Raw genomic sequence first — 19,324 nt, forward strand, 5'->3', positions numbered from 1 at the left:
TCTACCTCTTGCAGGGTAGTCTCCAGAAAACAACACAACCTTACTAGTGATCTTGCCAATATCATTTGTACTTCTTTACTTCTACAGATACTTCTCCTCTCACACAGCCAATGAACCCTTTGCCTCTTTTGGCTTCAGCATTGACAGCTCATATTGAACTGAATATTCATAAGATACTACCTTCTTCTAAGACAGAATTACTACTTACGTTCTTAACTTCCAGGTATAGCATATCTTGCTATATTATAGCAAGTATCTGTAGTATAGTATCTATAGTGATCCTAACATGTCATTGGAAATAACGTGATAATTGGTCTGTGACCATGTCACTATGTTACTGAGATCCATTTAACAGTTGTGCTTTTTCTTTATTGTTACTAACTCACTAGTATTTGTCTCATCTGCAGACTTCAGCAACTAATGTTTTTCAGCATTGTCTAGTTTTTTGACAAAACATTAGTATCAAAACAAGCCTTGATCCCTGGGGAGCTCCACTGGAAATAAATCTATCAAACCAATCTCTCCCTCTACAGCAATATATTTTGATATCTGTCATGAGCCTATTTTTAATCCTTTTAATAAGTGTTCTGTCAACATAATACGTGTTTGTTTTTTTCTAATCAAAATGGTTTAAGATGAAAGGTATGTGCAGACAACTGCAAATAATGGAGTCAGCTTAGCACTTACAAACTGGACATACATATGCTACTTCCCTGTCCCGCTTGAGAAGTAAACCTGGTTAGCTAAAGCAGAAGTGGTTCAGCTAGGACATTCACAGCACAATTGCAACGGGCCATACTTGTGTAGAGTCACTTACTGAACATACCTGATGTGTATCTCAGCTCAGACTGCTGCTGCACTTCACCAACTGCATACAGCTGCACTGAAGACATTCCATGTAAGCGCAAGATTCTGCATGGAAACATCACGTAGAGCTACATGGGATGCTTGTACAAGCTATCAAAGAACCTCCTCACTAATCTGCAGCCTCCAACTTCTCAGAATCTCTTTCCTCAACCGAAGCTCAGTGGACTGGTATAACTTCTTGTGTACAATGCTGTGCTTTCAAAATATTGCACAGACCAGTTTTCCCAGTGAACCTATATATACCTAAAAAAAAACATGTTCTTTTTTGGAAGCTGTAATAATTGCACAGGATGTGTCTGGTAGATTTAGTCTTGTTCCTGGTCTACATATGTCTCAATTGCAAAACTCATGTCAAAAGCTCAACTGTCATATTTTTGTATACTTATTGGATGACATTCAAATACAAAAGTTGCCTGTAAACCTAAAAGCTAGTAGTGATTACACCCAGAGAGTTAATTGCTCTCTTTCCCTTAAAAGACTTCCTAGTTTGGAATCTCACCTTTTGGGTAAATGTGTGGACAGAAAGCCTGAATCTTTGAGGGTCATTTACTGCTTATCAGAAGCCATGATAAATATTTGAGTAGCTGTACAGCCTTAGATGTGACGGTTACCTGTGTACTGCTGTAGCTTCATCACAGATAATGCTATAAGCATTCCCAATACAAACGCAAATATTATCCTGCGAGCAGGTTGATATCAGACCGTCTGCATTTGTGCAGATGAATTCCTGCTGCATATCAGCTGATGAACATATAGATGAGTTTCCTCCGTGTAAAACAAACTCTTTCTAACTAATCAACCTTTGCATCTTGACACTTCAGTAGTATAGTATATACATCCTTTCAGCTCTGCCATCAGAATGTAATAAATCTTCCTGCTAGTGCCGTAATACTCTTCTCAATATTTATATTTACAAAAATTTAACTCTTGACTGCATGATAAAAAATGTAGAGAGAATTGATTGTTAAAGTGAAAATCAATCTGAGGGTTTTGATGATTTAACAAGCCGCAAAAGCATATAAATGTATCACAAAAACTTTGATTGATTTATAACTTTGTAATCCATCCCTCCTCATCTATTATCCTGTAACTACCGTATTAGCAATCATTAGTAGCAAGACGAGATAGAACACTGACATCTTCCTGACACAATATGACCATAACTGGAATCTTCTACTACACAAATGCTTTTACCTCACTATTAATAGTGCCCTTCACTAAAGATGGACTGGTATTGCCAGCCGTATTGAACGACTGAAGTTTGCTATCAATCCTGGAAGTGTCTGCTCCGGATGGTTGTACCTACCGGAACAGTAGTGGAGTGCCAGCCAGACTACTGTATTCCTGTTCTTACCAGTACTTTCATTTATCTCTGTAGAAAGACAATCATTTAAAATTAAATCCACAGTAGTAAGGGAGAGGTTGATATTTTTCAAGATCTTAGAATCAGAATTTGACTCTGATCTCCATGGAAAAATATTTTCCCAAAAGCTTACAATTCCTTCATGTGCATGAGACCAAGATTACAGGCACAGACTAGGACCAGCAGTGACGTCATATAAAGATCAAGAACTTACTACCTAACTACTCTTTGTACCATCACTATGACTATTAGCACTTTTTCTAAGGTTTTAAATTGTCTCCGAAGAATTTTATACAGATGAAAGAGCACAAAGTCCCCACCAAAAATTAATACCAAGCAAGATTCCCATTAACTTCATTTTAAACAAATTATAAGCAAAAAGAACTTTTTCCACTTGTACACTAAAAAGTCACAGATTTTTTCTATAGATTCTATACACCATGGATGTCAGTGGTTTAAGCAATATAGCTTGGGCTGCTATATGTTTTGTTTCTTTCTCCCCTTGGCAAATTTTGGATAGGTGACACGTGTGTTTGAGCTTTTAAAATTCTTTACAGAAACAGGTGTTGTGAAAGCCAGCCTAGACAGTAGGCTCTCCCAGGGCAACTGGTGGCTCTGCCAGATGGAATCCCCCCTAGTTTTCTCATATCTCTTACTGCTGTACATTTTCACCCTATAAATGGATGCATTTTATTGCTAAAGTGCCTACTCTGGGCCAGTCTCTTATCTTCTTTATACTACTGTAAATCTAGCATAATTCCTTTAATGATAGTGGGGTCATTTTGCATTTACGCTTGTGTAAATCAAATCAAACTTTGTCATTTCTGTCTATATTTTTAACACTAAATATTCCCATTAATTTCAGTCTTGTTTTTAGCTGTATAAGAAATCCATAAAATGGCAACAGCCTGTAACATGTTTAAGACATTTAGAAATACATGGCACCATATAATGTGGTCTATTTCATAAGCCTGTATTTACCATTTTTATATAAGTAATTCCTAACGAAATTTCTGCTGTACCCTGTTGAGAGCCCCGTTGTGGATAATTCTATGTCAAATGACAAGCTCCAAAATTTCTGCAACAGGGTTTTGTCTGCAGAGGCAGGATTGTGAACTGGATCTTCATGCAGGTGTCTAGCCCAACTTTTTGGTGACAATGAGCCACTCTAGGTTCAAACCTTTCATTAAACTGTTGTCTTACACTTTCATATACGGACTTAGTGCACACCTGGCACACTGCAACACAATTAAAACATACTTGTATTAGGTTTACGCAGGAAAATTTTTGTAGTGGGGTGGCTACAGTGGTAGGTTCTGTGAGAAGCTGCTAGAGGTTTCCGCTATGTCCAATGGAGCCAATGCCAGACAGCTCCAAGATGGACCTGCTGCTGGCCAAGGCCGAGCCCATCAGCAACACTGGTAGCGCCTCTGGGATAACGTATTTAAGAACTGAAAAAAAATAAACCTACATGGAACAAAAGCAGTAGAGACAGAAGTGTGAGAATATGTGAGAGAACTAACTCTGCAGACACCGAGGTCAGTGGAGAAGGAGGGGGAGGAGGTGCTTTAGGCGCTGGAGCAGAGATTCCCCTGCAGCCCATGGAGAAGACCACGGTGAGGCAGGTTGTCCCCCTGCAGCCCATGGAGAAGACCACGGTGAGGCAGGTTGTCCCCCTGCAGCCTGTGGAGGACCCCATGCTGGAGCATGTGGCTGCCCGAAGGAGGCTGTGACACCACAGAGAGCCAACGCTGGAGCAGGCTCCCGGCAGGACCTGTGGAGAGAGGAGCCCATGCTGGAGTAGGTTTGTTGGCAGAACTTGTGACCCCCTGGGGGACCCACACTGGAACAGTGTGTTCCTGAAGGACTGCACCCCGTGGAAGGGACCCACATTGAAGAAGTTTGTGGAGGACTGTCTCCTGTGGGAGGGACCCCACGCTGGAGCAGGGGCAGAGTGTAAGAAGCCCTCCCCCTGAGGAGGAAGGAGCAGCAGAGACGTGTGATAAACCCACCACAACCCCCATTCCCTGTCCCCCTTGCAGGGAGGAGGTTGAGAAAATCAGGAGTAAAGTTAAGCCAGGAAAATGGGAGGGGTGGGGGGAATGTGTCTTAAGTTTTAGGTTTTGTTTCTCATTACTCTACTGCGATTTGATTGGTAATAAACTAAATTAGTTTCCCCAAGTCGAACTTGTTTTGCCTGTGACGGTAACTGGTGAGTAACCTCTCCCTGACCTTATCTCAACCCAGGAGCCTTTCATTATATTTCCTCTCCTCTGTCCAGCTGAGGAGGGGGAGTGACAGAGCGGCTTTGGTGGACACCTGGCATCCAGCCAGGGTCAACCCACCACAATAATATCTAAATACTAGTAATTAAGGTTTTATATTAATCCCAGTTATTAGACAGTCTTTCTGCATTGGAGTGACTCCCGTTGAACCCTGCATGCAGTCACCTTCCATGTCCATACGATGTCCTTCACTCACAGAAGAAAAAAAGATCTCTGGGGACTCTAAAATACTGATTTTTCCCTTTGGTTCCAGTGGGCCAAAGAATTCTTATGGGGAAATGAATACTAGAAATGGCTGATGGGAACAAACAGTAGCCCCCATTTTATGTATACTCATTTCCTGAAGACCAAACCAGCTTCAGGCTAGACTATAACTTTTAAGATCCTCCTACATGTCCCTAATATGGGGGAAGTTGGAAATGTCACTGCAGAAACGTAGTATGTAGCTTATTGATGCCACTCTTACCAGGCAGTAAGAGGGGGGGTATAAAGGGCTATAATCCCACTGAAACTGGCAGTAGAGCTTCCACAGATCCCAGAGGTTAATTAAAAGAGTGCCAGAAAATAAATCAAATGGGAATTTGGGACCTGAAAGAACAAACAGATGCAAGAGACCTCCTTGGATATTTGCAAGAAGCTCATTCACCTTCCATTGTGCATACATGGCAGAACAGGATTGGTCAAGAAAACAGCAAACACATATAAATTAAGTAATTTGCCCTGCAAAGGAGGAGGGTGTAAATCTCCTCAGAGAGTCAACATGCCTCAAAGGTTGCCATCTTTAAATATACCTCCTGTTCTCAGGTCCTCCTTATTCAGGCCCAGTCAAGGAATGCTTCCATATTTGGCCCAATCTTACTATTTATTTTTTATTTCAGAGAAATAAAAATCAGACAGGCAAAATATCATAAGGCACTCAGTCATGCTGAGCAAAGATTTCGAATGAAGTGCCAGTGTCATAGTGATGGCACAAAGAGTAGTTAGGTAGTAAGTTCTTGATCTTTATATGACGTCACTGCTGGTCCTAGTCTGTGCCTGTAATCTTGGTCGCATGTTAGCATATATTGTGCACTGGGTGAATCTGTAGTAGAATATAAAGGATCTGAAAGACAGCTCTGGGTCTGTAACATTGTCACCAATGAGTACTTCCTAGATTTCACCTTAGCCCTTTAGCAATCAAACCAGCAGCAGAAAACTGTACCCTTGAATATTTACCAAAGATCTTGCTAAGCTGCTTCTATAGATGTGTTTTCCTTCCATTGTGCTTTCTTTCTCCCAGAGAGCACAATGAAATAGACACTTTTAAGAGTACTTTTAAAACATTGATTGGTTTAAACATTAAACTGTCACAAGCCTAAAATTAAATTTTATTAAATTACCACTGTATTGAAGACCACGGCCCAAACCTAAAGACAACTAGGTATATTAGTAGCATTACTGCATGATTAGTCTTCGCAAATTTACGAGACTGTCTTAAGCATCTGCAGGAGCATTTCACCATTCACAAGTGCACATTAATTTGTTAATAGCTCATATTATACATTGATATCTAGGCAAGGATTCCTTAAAAATTATTCAAACACTTATCTTACTCATGTAAGTAGCCCGATTAACATCTATAAAGCTAGTCCGAGGAGCAAAATGCATTTCATGGGTGTTTCCAGGATCAAAGGTTTGGGCATCTTGGAAACCTCTGAACGAAATTTGCCATAGAAAGAATCACTGAGCTGTCACTATGTTCACAGTTCTTTACTCCTGCAAGTGCTTGCAGAATCAGGGCCCTTTATAAATAATAGTAGAACACATTTCCATTTCATTCTTAGTGCAGGTGTTCTTTGCATTTTGAAATTCCTTAGAAAATATGACTTTTGTGAATATTATCAGTTTTAATATATATAGTCGGTGAACCGTACTAATATTTTAGTACTTCACTTCCACTCTACAATAAATGATTTTTGGTTAAAATCCCATTTGCATTATGTTGTAAAGTTGGAGATATAAACCTACAGATGTATACATACATAGTTTGTTCTTGACAGATATTTCTGGTTTTCTTTCTCTCATTTGGATGGCTATTAAGAGGTTATCTAACACACAAAGAATCATTTTGGAGGGAAAGAGTTCACTGTTTCCAAGTGGGCTATTTTATGTGCAGCAGATTCTGTCATCCTCTAACAAGCAGTACATAAATGCACTTATTTAGCTGATGGAGACACTATATACATGGCAGAATCTTTAATTAGCCCAAAGACAGCACATTCCACTCCTTTGTTTATGACATTCACCAGGAAAAATTTTGTGAAATTTAAATTTACTAAAAATATTTTACATTTAGTTAAAACAAATAAAACTACTACTCTCTTACTGTAGTCATTATAGACCTGATCTTGTAATCATGCAAGTGCCAGAAATTCTTTCCTTCTGACTTCAAATCTTTCCAGAAACTGCCTCTATGTGAGCACACTTTCTGGATCTTCCACTAATTATGGACCTGATCTCCAAATACCGACTCACCAAAGACTTTGTTATAACAACTTATCACCACTTATGAGTCATCCTACAATAATTTATGAGGTTGGATTGCAATTTTATAGATGTAGTTACCACAGTGAGTACAGTAATGCTCTCTTCAATGTTATTTCCCATCACGCTGCAAAACTTTTCATTCTTTAACACCACTCTACAAAAGGCAGGACAAGTAAGAATGGTATCAAGAGACAACTGCAAGTACTTAGGAATACAAACCAAAATATTTTGTGTATTTACACATAAAAATCCTTCCTCTTCTGGCCATGAAAATTGCCCCTTCTGTGTGAATGCTAGGCCAGGAGCTGGCCAGGAGCAAAGCATCACATTCTAAGTGTGATACTGCCAGGATTTGTGCGTGAATGTGACTATCCACAGGCCCAGATACCACATAGCCAAAGGTCATAAAGGAAGTCTGTAACAGAATTCCCTCAGCTTACTATCAGTACAAGCATACCAAAGACGTTATTTGTTTTCAGCTGAATTTCAGATCATGTTCAGAAGTTCTTGTTCCAAAGGCTCTAAGGTAGCTCATTCAGAGCCATCTCAAGCACGACCACACACTGTATTTTATCACGTACTCATTTTCTCAAAAGAGGGTAAAAGAAAAACACCTCAAGCTCTAAGTGGAAGGCTGTTAACTGTTACATTCCTCTAACATAGTGGAACTCTCAACAACAAATGATTGTTTGCCTACAGGACACAGGTCTTCCTCAGCTCATCCAAATGCATGGAGCAAACACCCACAAAGAACAAGGACTGCCTCAAAGCTTGTGCCATTCCATTCCCAGTGCAAGGCACATTTCTTTGACATTGCTGTTCCTAAAACAACCCCATACCTACTTGTGAATTTTAAAATAAAGCTTAAATCTCTAGCAAATTGAGACATTCTATTGCACATGCTTCTTCCCTGGGGAGAGGATGAGAGAATGACCAACATATGACAGATATTAGTCACATTCCTTCATGAGGTGCTGAGCCCTGAACTATGATGACAAACATCATTTGAGAGTCTAAATATAATGGAATCTTGGAACTATACCTATGTCTCCTCAGAAACCCAGAGAGCTTTAATAACAAGACAGCACCTTAATATGAAAATGTATAGAGGCAGAAAACACTCACCTGTGTGATGTCTGTTGCATGTAACTGCAATTCACCAAACAAAATGCATTTCAGTTATTTTTTATACATGGAAAACAGCAGTCTGCATTTCCTGCTACAATTAACCGAATGTAAATGGGTGTTTCCTGGTTTCATATTCATAACCATCTCTCCAGGACCATTTGTTCAGATCACAAGAAGTTGTCTAGACCTATAGCAGGAAGATTTATGCCTAACAACAGTAAAGATGTAGATTTAACTTATTAGTCTGAAGCAATTTATTTTTCCTTGATCTGCACATGCTTTATGCCCAGTCATGTTTAAAGAACGCACCCTGCGAATCTTTCCTGGAATATAATACCCAGAAGAGAACAGGCCACTCCACAAATAAGAAAAGGTACTTTATTCAGAATCACCTTCCTTCAAACAGACAAATCCTAGAAAGCAGTCAAAATAACAGTTCTTCCTTAAACTAACGATTACCCATACTCTCTCTGTTTTGTTATGAAAGACTGACATACTGTGGTCTCTTACATCCAACAATTGCTGTCCCTGGATTTATGCTACCTCCAAATAAAATTTAATCTCATATTTAAAATAAAATGTATTGGAGTATGATTTTTATTAGTAGCAGTGCTACTGGCCTCCAGAAAACACTTTCCCCCTTTTATTTCCATGTCCTTAGATTTTTTTCCAATGTTTTCCATTTAATTGCCCTATCTTTTAGCATATTCTCCCCATGAAGACACGTCACGCTTTGCGGCACGTGTACTTGACAAGACATGTGCTTGTAATAACCTTCACTGCATGGGTGATATATGTTAAAATGCATGACAGGAATTACTCTTTTTTTAAAACACAAATACATAAAACAGAAGTGTCACCTAAAAAGCTCCATTGTATGGCATCTAAGCAGAGAGTATAATGTTTTGACCAACTCTAAACAAACTGAATTAATGGATCTGGATAAAGTTTCAGTTTATTGCCATTAAAATTAAACTTACAATTGAAATGATAACTGATACTTGCTTCAGGCCATTCTTGCCATACTAACAAGTTAAGAGTAAGGTTGATGGTATCAGGGACAGTAGGAATCATGGCATCAGAAAAACATTTGTTACAGCAGCAATAATAAACAAAGTAAAATTAAGAATAGCAGTGGACCAGAGTCAAACTTCTGGTTTCAAATGTCACTGAGCTTTAAATGCCAGTGAAGTCCACATTTAAATTCTGTGGATAACTCTCCTCTCTGGCCAAGCCAAAACCCCAAGGATAAACACCAGTGAACTTTTTAACTGAATGTGACTCCAGATACAGTGGAGAACAAGAAATGTGTGGCTTGCTACCACGTAACATATTTAAATTCAAATTAAAACAAGTAACAGACCAACAAATGCCGAAAATAATACTAACATAATACTAGGGACATGTTTATGGTAAGGTACCCACCCAGTTTATAAATGAAAAAGGGTGCTTTAATTGTATGCCTTAGTTTTTCTGGGGAAAAAAAATGCAAACAAAGCTGAAACTAACTTTATTAAGTGGAATTTCTGGGCTAAGAAAGAATCACAAGCATTTAGGAAAAATAAACACAAAAACCAGCAAAAGGCAGCCTTGATATATGTTTAGGGGAAGGGAGGAAAGAAGTAGTTCTACATTTTGTCATTTTCTGTTTTGAGTTATTCAACAAATGCTGGGATTACTGCAAACACATCGGCTGGATGCAATTATATAATGACACCATGCCAGCCTCGGTAATGCTAGAGCTCTAAAATAAGCTCAGAGCTCCCTCTCAGCCTAAACAATGTTATTACATGCTGTTAAAACATTATTTTCAAGCAAAATTCATTACTTAACATTGATGTTATGCAACCACTGAAAGTCCAAAAGGTATTTTTATCTATTCACATCTTCCCATCATTATAGTAAGGCATTACACATACTTTGAACTTTTGTGAACTTGCTATTTCACTACTGTCAGGTCTTCATTTCAATCTCTTCGGAGCAGTATCTGGATTTTTATATGAACAGAACAGATTGCTACCTGTGGCCTACTCAGAATACTTTAATGAGATTTTATGTCACTTATGAGGCACAATTCAGATTATGAAAGTTGACATTAAGCTGTCACTATTAACTCAGCAACTGTTTGCTATCACAGTATACAAGAAGAGCTAATAGAAAAAGTGTTCCAGATAAACAGTTAAAATAACTTACTGATATTCAGAAAATTTCCTTTACCCCATATTTCTTATGCAATTAATAAAATGTGCAAATATATACACATATTTGTACAACATCTGCTGTCTAAGAAGACTCACTTAAGCAAAGATTCTAATAGATTTTAGCAGAAGTACTCATGTTTGTAGTGCATAGGAGATCAGACCATGTTTGGGTATGACAGCATATGAAAGAGTGAATGCAAGAGAAAGACCACTGAAGACATGACACATGTAGTAAATAGTACCATAATTCTTCTTTAACAGAGATTTTTCCAAATACTGTGTTATTTTTAATAGAATAAAACTAAAATATATACATATGGAAAATTGCTTTTGGCTTCAAAGGAAGCAGACACAAGGCTGATACATGAGATACAGACGATGTTCTGAAGGTTGTTCATTTCCAAAAGGGGTCTTCTTGCTTGCAAGAATGCTGTGTATTACCACCTTCTCCGCTAATGAAAGGAAGACTATGATTTTCTCAACTTTGACAGAGAAACAAGTATATTAATGGATAAGATCATCATTGCCTTGTTTCAGACCGGTTTTGATACTGCATAGAATGTGCATTCAATGAATAAGAGAGTAAGAAAAATTCTTGAAATTCTCAAGGAATAATCAGCTAGCAGCTATAAAAAAGAGAAAAGAAAGTACTTTTTTTAGAGTGCATAACTAAACTGTTGGACTTACAAATCCATATGAATCCAACATTAATTACATAAATTAATGGCAGATAGTTGCACTGATGGCTAATAAATAGTGCTGTACAACAGTACTAAAGCGGTTCAAGTTTATTAGTTTGGACTTAACATCACCACACTAGGGATAAGGCGGCAGCAAAAAGAAGGACTCAGCAAAAGACCACAAGACCCCCCCCAGGGGTCAGTACTGGGCCCAGCCTTGTTCAACTTCTTCATCAACGACCTGGATGAAGAGTTAGAATGTACCCTTAGCAAGTTTGCTGATGACACCAAACTGGGAGGTGTGGTGGATACACCAGCAGGCTGTGCTGCCATTCAGCATGACCTGGATAGGCTGGAAAGTTGGGCAGAGAGGAACCTGATGAGGTTCAACAAAGGCAAATGCAGGGTCCTGCACCTGGGGAGGAACAACCCCATGCATCAGTACAGGCTTGGGGCGGACCTGCTGGAGAGCAGCTATGCAGAGAGGGACCTGGGTGTCCTGGTGGACAACAGGTTAACCATGAGCCAGCAGTGTGCCCTGGCTGCCAAGAAGGCCAATGGCATTCTGGGATGCATCAAGAGGAGTGTGGCCAGCAGGTCGAGGGAGGTTCTCCTTCCCCTCTACACTGCCCTACATCTGGAGTACTGTGTCCAGTTCTGGGCTCCCCAGTTCAAGAAAGATGAAGAGCTACTGGAGAGAGTCCAGCGGAGGGCTACGAGGATGGTGAGGGGACTGGAACATCTCTCCTACGAGGAAAGGCTGAAGGAGCTGGGCTTGTTCAGCCTGAAGAAGAGAAGGCTGAGAGGGGACCTTATAAATGCTTATAAATATCTGAAGGGTGGGTGTCAGGAGGATGGGGCCAAGCTCTTTTCAGTGGTGCCCAGTGACAGGACAAGGGGCAATGGGCACAAACTGAGGCACAGGAAGTTCCGGCTGAACATGAGGAACAATTTCTTCCCTCTGAGGGTGACGGAGCACTGGAACAGGCTGCCCAGGGAGGCTGTGGAGTCTCCTTCTCTGGAGATATTCAAGACTCACCTGGACAAGGTCCTCTGCAACCTGCTGTAGGTGACCCTGCTTCGGCAGGAGGGTTGGACTAGATGACCCACAGAGGTCCCTTCCAACCCCTACCATTCTGTGATTCTGTGATTCTGTGACAGATAAGGGAGATGCTAGGATAGAGAAAGAGAACTCGGGTTGGCAATAAGGAATCAGCAGAAGTCTCGTGGCAGAAGGTTTTGAAACAATCACTCGCATTCATAAGAATGCAGAATTCTTTAAAAGCTGCCCCTTCACTAAATTTTTTCCATGAAGACAGCAGTCGAAGAAGGGAACAATGAGAAGACAGAAAGTAAGTTCTTTGAGAGCAGATACTGAATGTCAAGCTTAATGAAAGTTAGATTGAATTTTGTATGGCAGTTGTTAATTCTTTTATTGCCCCTTTACTTCACATTTGCACTCACCCCTTTACCCTCTTTCATTATGAAAGCAGTTGAGAACGAGGGACAACTGCGCATTAATGTACCTTTAACATATGAAGAAATACAGTCAAAACACAGAAAACTAAATTACAAAGCACATATTTATTAATATCTCTTTCATTCATTCTAAAAATCAAGAAGTGCGTCTCTGGAGATCTTTTAACCCAGTCGGTCATTACGTCCTTTGGTGGCGTGACTTATCTGAGCATGTTCAGGGCCAGATAACCCAGTTAAATCTGTAGCTCTCTAAACTGGCACTGTACAAAGACATTTAAGGAAGTGACCGGCTCTTGTGCAGCATTCTGGGAAGCAGCTGATGGATGATCTTGTATCATGGTGCTGATGTTCAAATTATGATTTGCCTCTGTAGAGGTGAAAAATTTTGTAAAGTTCCCTCTCATTATGTCAGGCTATGCTACCTAAATATATTTGTTCCTGCCAAATAGCACAAAAGCAATGTATCATCATTTCATCATAATTTTGCTTGTTGTTAAAATGAGTAACAAATAGACAGTCAGGTTTTTTTACTTCTGAAGACAAAAGCACACTGTAACTCTGAATGCAGAGGAAGAAGTCACATAATATTTCTCAAAGAAATTACTGAAAGCGCATACCCGAAGCCTACAGAAATGTGAGAAAATCAACTATTTAAGGCCTTCACCTTCATTTCTTCAGATATGTGTGAAGGGAGGCATAAGCCTGACCTGTGAAACAAGTAATGAGATGAAACCTGCACATCTCAAAACCAACCAAACAAAACCCCAACCACACAGTGAGAAAATATATCTCCTTAGTTATCAATCATTCTTCAGTCTCCTACTTACTGTGGACTCAAGAGTCCATTCTTCCTCTAGGGAATTTTTTCTGGCTTGGGATAAAGTCCTGCTGGACTTCCACTCAGAAATCAGGCGTGAAACAATAGCAGGGACTCCAGCATCCAGAACCGGGAGCTGAGGCAGTATGCGTAGCTCTTGTGACCAGCAGCTGCAGCTCATATTCACAACTTATCCTTGTTTTTTAATTACTATTAAAAGTACCATCCTACTTCTTCCCCTCCTTGCAAAGGTGTAAAATATTTGCTCGACTTGAAAATCCACGAGCTTCCTTGTGTGTCTGGGGAACAAAGAGAGTTGCGGACAACCCACTCCCTGGCGTGCCCGGTGGTTCAGCCTGGGCCAGCAGGTGTAATAAAATGGATGCAAGCATGCCCGTTTCTTCTGCTGCTACTGGTATCAGTCAAGGAGGGTGGGGGGAGGCAAAAGGCAAACACTGGAGAGTTCACCACACAGCCATGCTGCAGACCACAGCCTTCAGCCACCTTGTTTCACTGGGGGAAGGCAGCCAGGATCGCTCTGCTAGGCTGGCTGGCACCTCTTTCTCCACCAGCTGACGTCTGCCTGGAGTCTGTGTTTAGAAAAAGGGTGCTGGACGTGCAAAACCTATCGTGGACCTTGTAATAGAACAGGTTTTGCCAGTCACAAAGCACTGCTCCTACCTCTTCTGTAGTAGCCTAACCTTTCTACTCAAAACCATAAAGAAAAAAACAGAAGAATGGTCTCACTTTAAATGCATGGTCTAATTAGCTGGTACCTGAGCAAAAGATTTGAACATTAACACAAAACTCTGACTTGGTGAATCCTTACAGCTGTGTGAAGGACTGTCATTTTCAGGTGTGAAAAGCACCAGGGAAATTTGATTACAATTTTAATTAATACTAGCAACTAATATCATGATAAAACCACACCTATTTATATGACAAAACATCCATTCAGACAAAGAAATTCCCACTGGTAACCTTTTCCCAAATATGTGTCAGCCCTTCATTTTCATTTTGCTGATGTTTCTCTTCTCTCTCTGGTTAACACATTCCTGGTTATGCACTTTATCTCATTTTCCAAGAAGGCCTCTATTTATGAGGAGTCACAGCCATTTTCTTCTGGATGGAAATGCTGCCCTCAAGCTGCCACTGTAACCTGAAACAAGGATGCTTCATTGCTTCAGAAAAGACCCCGGGGACTCTTATTCGTACACATATTTATCTTCTTCATGATGTACACACAGATTTTCATTGTGAAGAAAAGCTGTGTGATTCCAAAAGGCTGTGCCTTTCCTGAAATGAAGGTTTGTTCAGGATTGAGATTAAATTGAGCATTTTGGGGAAGAGAGAAAGAATCTTGCCAGAAAAGCACTTCAGCTACCGTCAGGAACTGGACAGAGTCACATCATGGGTTTTGCTGTATTCCTTCCTCCTCATTTCATTTCCTTTCAGGTGTCTGTCCCCTTCCAGCCCCCCACCTCTCTCCTCTAAAATCTCTTTGTTTTCAGCTTCATTCTTGATCCTCAGCCATAATCCTGTTATTTTCCTACACACTAACCACACATCTACCTCCACATTTTTAATAGCATTGTTATTGATTTGAGGGGATTAAATCAGAGTCAAGATAATGGCTGCAAAAAATTAATAGACATGATTTTTATGATATGATATGCTAGTATACTAATCGTCCGAATAGTTAATTGAAAAGCACTAAATATTTTATTATTCATTTGCTATTTCATCTCCTTTTACCATTCATGCTTCTGTTTATTTTGCTTTCTTTAGAACTTTTTAACCTACAGTCCCATCCTAATTTATTTTTAATAAAAATTGCACTCTACTGGCATCTAATCATAGCACTTAAACAAATATTTAAGAAATTGAGAAATTTTTTGGACATTGCTGTAGATTCTCTTTCAGTATCTAGAAAGCTTGCAGTAGAAATAAGCCCTATTTTTCAACATTTTTTAAAAAATCGGACTTAAACTATCGTCATTCCGAAGCATGCAGACTCATCATAACAATCAAGCTTAGACTCTTAAAGGGACAGATCCCTTGCCAGTCCAGCGATATCTTGAGGCCTCTATTTGTCTCCAACACTGTTCAACAGCTCAGAGGACAATTTAAAAAAAACAAACCTACAATGGGGTCTCTCATAAGTCAGGGATTTTTTCAAAAAAGGTCATCATAGTTAAAGGTTGTGTTATGTATAAGTTTATGAAAATAATGTTGAGTTTTTTTACTGGCAGAGGGTTTGGGGGTTTGCTTGTTAGAGATTTTGCTTTTAATGTTAGCACTTCTCTTACAGTATTCAAAAAATGCAGGGCACATCCTTTACACAGCCAATGGCTAGCAGTGTAATACACCAAAAATGATTGATTGTGTTGTTTGGTATTTGTAAACGCACCCAGGGGCTTGCTTAAGTGACAGACTTGCTTCTTTCATAAGTAAATACACTGACTGAACCAAAAATCAGTGTTAACTCTGTTTAGGTTTTTGGAGCAAGGGGTTGTTTTTACATTTTGTGTGAGCTTAGCACTTAAAAAAATATTGTATATGCAATTCAGAAGGCTAAGAAAGGTCTGTTACTATACTAAGCAACATCGTCTATGATACCATAACCCCGTGGTATCCATGCTGTCTTCCTGCAAGGACAGTCCTACTAAGCTGTGTGATGATCCTGCGGTGGTGAGTATAGTTACACACTTACACAGCTACATAAGACTGATGCTAAATTAGCAAACCAGACACTCAAAGTTTAGTAGAAAGCTCCACATAGTCTGTGATGAAGCTTTTAATGAGATGACTGCATGCAGTATTTTTCCACAGATCCCCACCTCATTCTGCAAACAAATACTTATGTAGTCTTCTCTCGATGTTCTCCACAGAACATGTGGCCCCAAGTACAGAATTTTTCATTTTTCTGTGGGCCTCTCTCTAGTGTCCTCAATAGAATATAAATGTGTTTTTCTTAAAAAGCAAGAACAAAGCAAAAATCTATGAAATGAGGCAGTATTATTATTTTGTGTGGGACTATTTTCTCATTTTCCTGAAAGGAGAATAAAGAAGTGGCAAGTAGCTACCAGTTACCAAAAATATCACCAATAATTTTGGATGCTCATAAAAAGTTGCTAACACTTGACTCTCAGATCACCATCCGTAGCACTTTATTAATTTTTACAGTCAAAACACGATTCCCTTTGATATCCTTTGCAAGTGCTGAAATCTCAGACCCGTATATCTCTATTGTCTCTATAAACTTCAGTACTTCAAGGCGGACTATGTCAGCCAGTGCCCGAGCACATAAGGAGGCTCACCACATTACAAGGATCTGTCCCCAGGACACGAGCTGCAGGTTTACATGGGCTAGAGCTCTGTAAACCTGCAGATCTTTTCTGATACATGTTCAATATATTGTAAGTAACTGCAAATAATAGAAAAGATTTTATTTTCACTCTGACATTCTAAAATATTTATCTCAAGCGTACATATGAAAACATAATGAAAACATTATTGTTCTGCATTTGCATGTGCGTGTGTGCTTTGGCTTTTTTACTACCTTTCCCCAAGCACACACAGAGCCATGCTTAAGACAGATCTCTGGTAAAAAACTGAGCCCTGAATTTTCGATGTGCAGAGCACCTGCAATTCCTGTTGACATCAGCTGGAGCTGCTAGGCTCTCAGCACCTCTGAAACGTTGGCCTTAGTTTATGGACCGCCACAGGCATACTCATTTTTAATGAGCAGCTAGCATTTTGATACGCTTTAATGTGATCAAGGTGCAGATGAGGGAAGCAGAAAAAAGGTGGAGAGAGTTAAAGTAAAACTATTCAGAAAACCTATTAATTCTGCTGCTGCCATATGTATAATCAACCCTGTGTGTGACATTGCTTAGCTTAGCTGATACATTTCAAGGGTGGGTATACACTGCACGTAAAATGTATCCATAATCACCTCTTCCTCTCACATAAAAAACCTTGCTTACCTGTGTGGGAGCACAGCTTCTTGTCAAACAAGTCCATATGCTCAATGTCACAGTGGGACTCTTGTGCTCAGCGTAAGGATAATGAAGGCTAGAAGCTACTGAAAAAGCAGCTCTCCTGGGTAATGGTGGGAGCTACAGATGACCTGCAGCTCCGGAGAGCTGTACAAACGCACACCTGGAAACAGCTAACCAGCTGGTTCCACCACCGAAGCCCCCGCTCTCTGCACTGGAAGAAGCTGATGGCCAGTAGATTACAAGGGAAGAGCAATCCTACCCTGTCTGTGAAGATTTCTCTGTGCTCAGCTGTATTATTGTGCTCCTTTTCCAACCCATCAGCTAAATCCCTCTTTCCTGATATGCGTCTCGGGATATTTCATAACCTTGTGACCACAGAAAATGATCTTCCATTTGCCCAAAGCTATTGTGTACATTCAAGACTACCTTAGCCAGCGAGCCCCCACCTTTCATTGGCAATACCTCCATTTGTGCTTATCTGCATTCACTTGACTTTCACATAACAAAAAATGTTGAACTACATTCTTATAATATTAATTTACTAATATTTAGTAACAAAAGGCAATCAGTTCTATTTCAGACCACATTGTACATTCCACATGAAAAGGACCATCTTCTGCTTTTCTGAGGAAAAGTGCCTGTCTCATTCTTGTTGCAGCACAAGTTGTGCACTTCTCTGACGCTGTTGTAGTAGTGTTTCACAGGCAAGGCAAGAAATAGGAATCTCAGCAGTTCCTCCAGGAAGAAGCATCGAAGGTGTCACACAGGACTACTCCCAAGGTGAAATTCACTCTAGTTCTAAAGACAAAACAATTTTGACGGTATTCTTGAATATTTTGGCATTTTAGGAAGGACTGGCTGCTACATTTATTATCTTATGAAAGAGTAGGGCAAGAGAGGAGTTAACAATTCCTTTGTGGTGGAACAGCAAATATTAACAGAAAGGGCAGGATATTTGCTTTTGTGCACCAAGTATTGAAAGCACTAGTACAGTGAACCTATTTTTGTTGATTTGTATCTGGATAATGCAAAACTATACTCGATAGCTTCAATTTTGAACCTACGTTATAGCTTAAGAAAATCATGGCAAGTTGTGCTGATGATATCAGCTAACTGGTTTTATTAGTAACTGCTGAATGTAATCCTTACAAGGGGAAGAGCTTCCATTCCATCTCAAGAACGAACCTCCCAGACACAGTCCTGTCTTCCAAGTCCACACAGACAGCAACCTGATGGACATCACGCAAGACTTGGACATAACTAGTCAATGTCATGACTTGAATGTCACTTTCCATTTACGATATTGTCAGTGTGCTCTGCCAGTGTTAAGACTAAGCTCTTCCCCTTTTACAGTGGGTAGAAGGGCTGCTTTGCATCCTTTGAAGCCACTCTCATGACAATAACTCCACTGGCGTAAGAACTGAAAGCCCGTAGGACTAATAGGTCTCATAGGGCTATCGTAAAGGTGTGTCTATGGCCCATAGATCTGGAATGGACCAGAGTGTGATATTGGCACTTTAAGGTTTCCTACCCATAGGTCTGCAAGCCGGAATAATTTCAGAGTCACAGCTCAGATTTCTCTTTCAAACAGCAATCCGTTTAGATTTCTTTCTGGCTTCTGTGTATCTAAGAATGTTTTTATTTTTGTCATGTTCTGAGGATGAGTATCTGTTGCAGCATATACACAAAGACAGATAACTTGCTTGTTTTAGGAAAATTACTGCTGCTACAAATAAATTTTTATGTGTGATAACTATTTAAAAGAACAGAAGGCTCCCATTCAACTATGTACTGAAAAGATGCCATGCATGCACAATGAGGCTGCTCAAATTGCTTTACCAATGAATTCAAAACAAAGACTGCCTGACGTAAAAGGGCTGTGAGGGTTGTCACCACCTTTCAGAGCTGCTAATGCAGCAACTTCCCTCTCGTCAGATATCCACAGGTGACTCTTGAGAAGAATCCACAATACAA

The sequence above is a fragment of the Opisthocomus hoazin genome, chromosome 9, assembly GCF_030867145.1.
Source record: "Opisthocomus hoazin isolate bOpiHoa1 chromosome 9, bOpiHoa1.hap1, whole genome shotgun sequence".
Classification (NCBI taxonomy): domain Eukaryota; kingdom Metazoa; phylum Chordata; class Aves; order Opisthocomiformes; family Opisthocomidae; genus Opisthocomus; species Opisthocomus hoazin.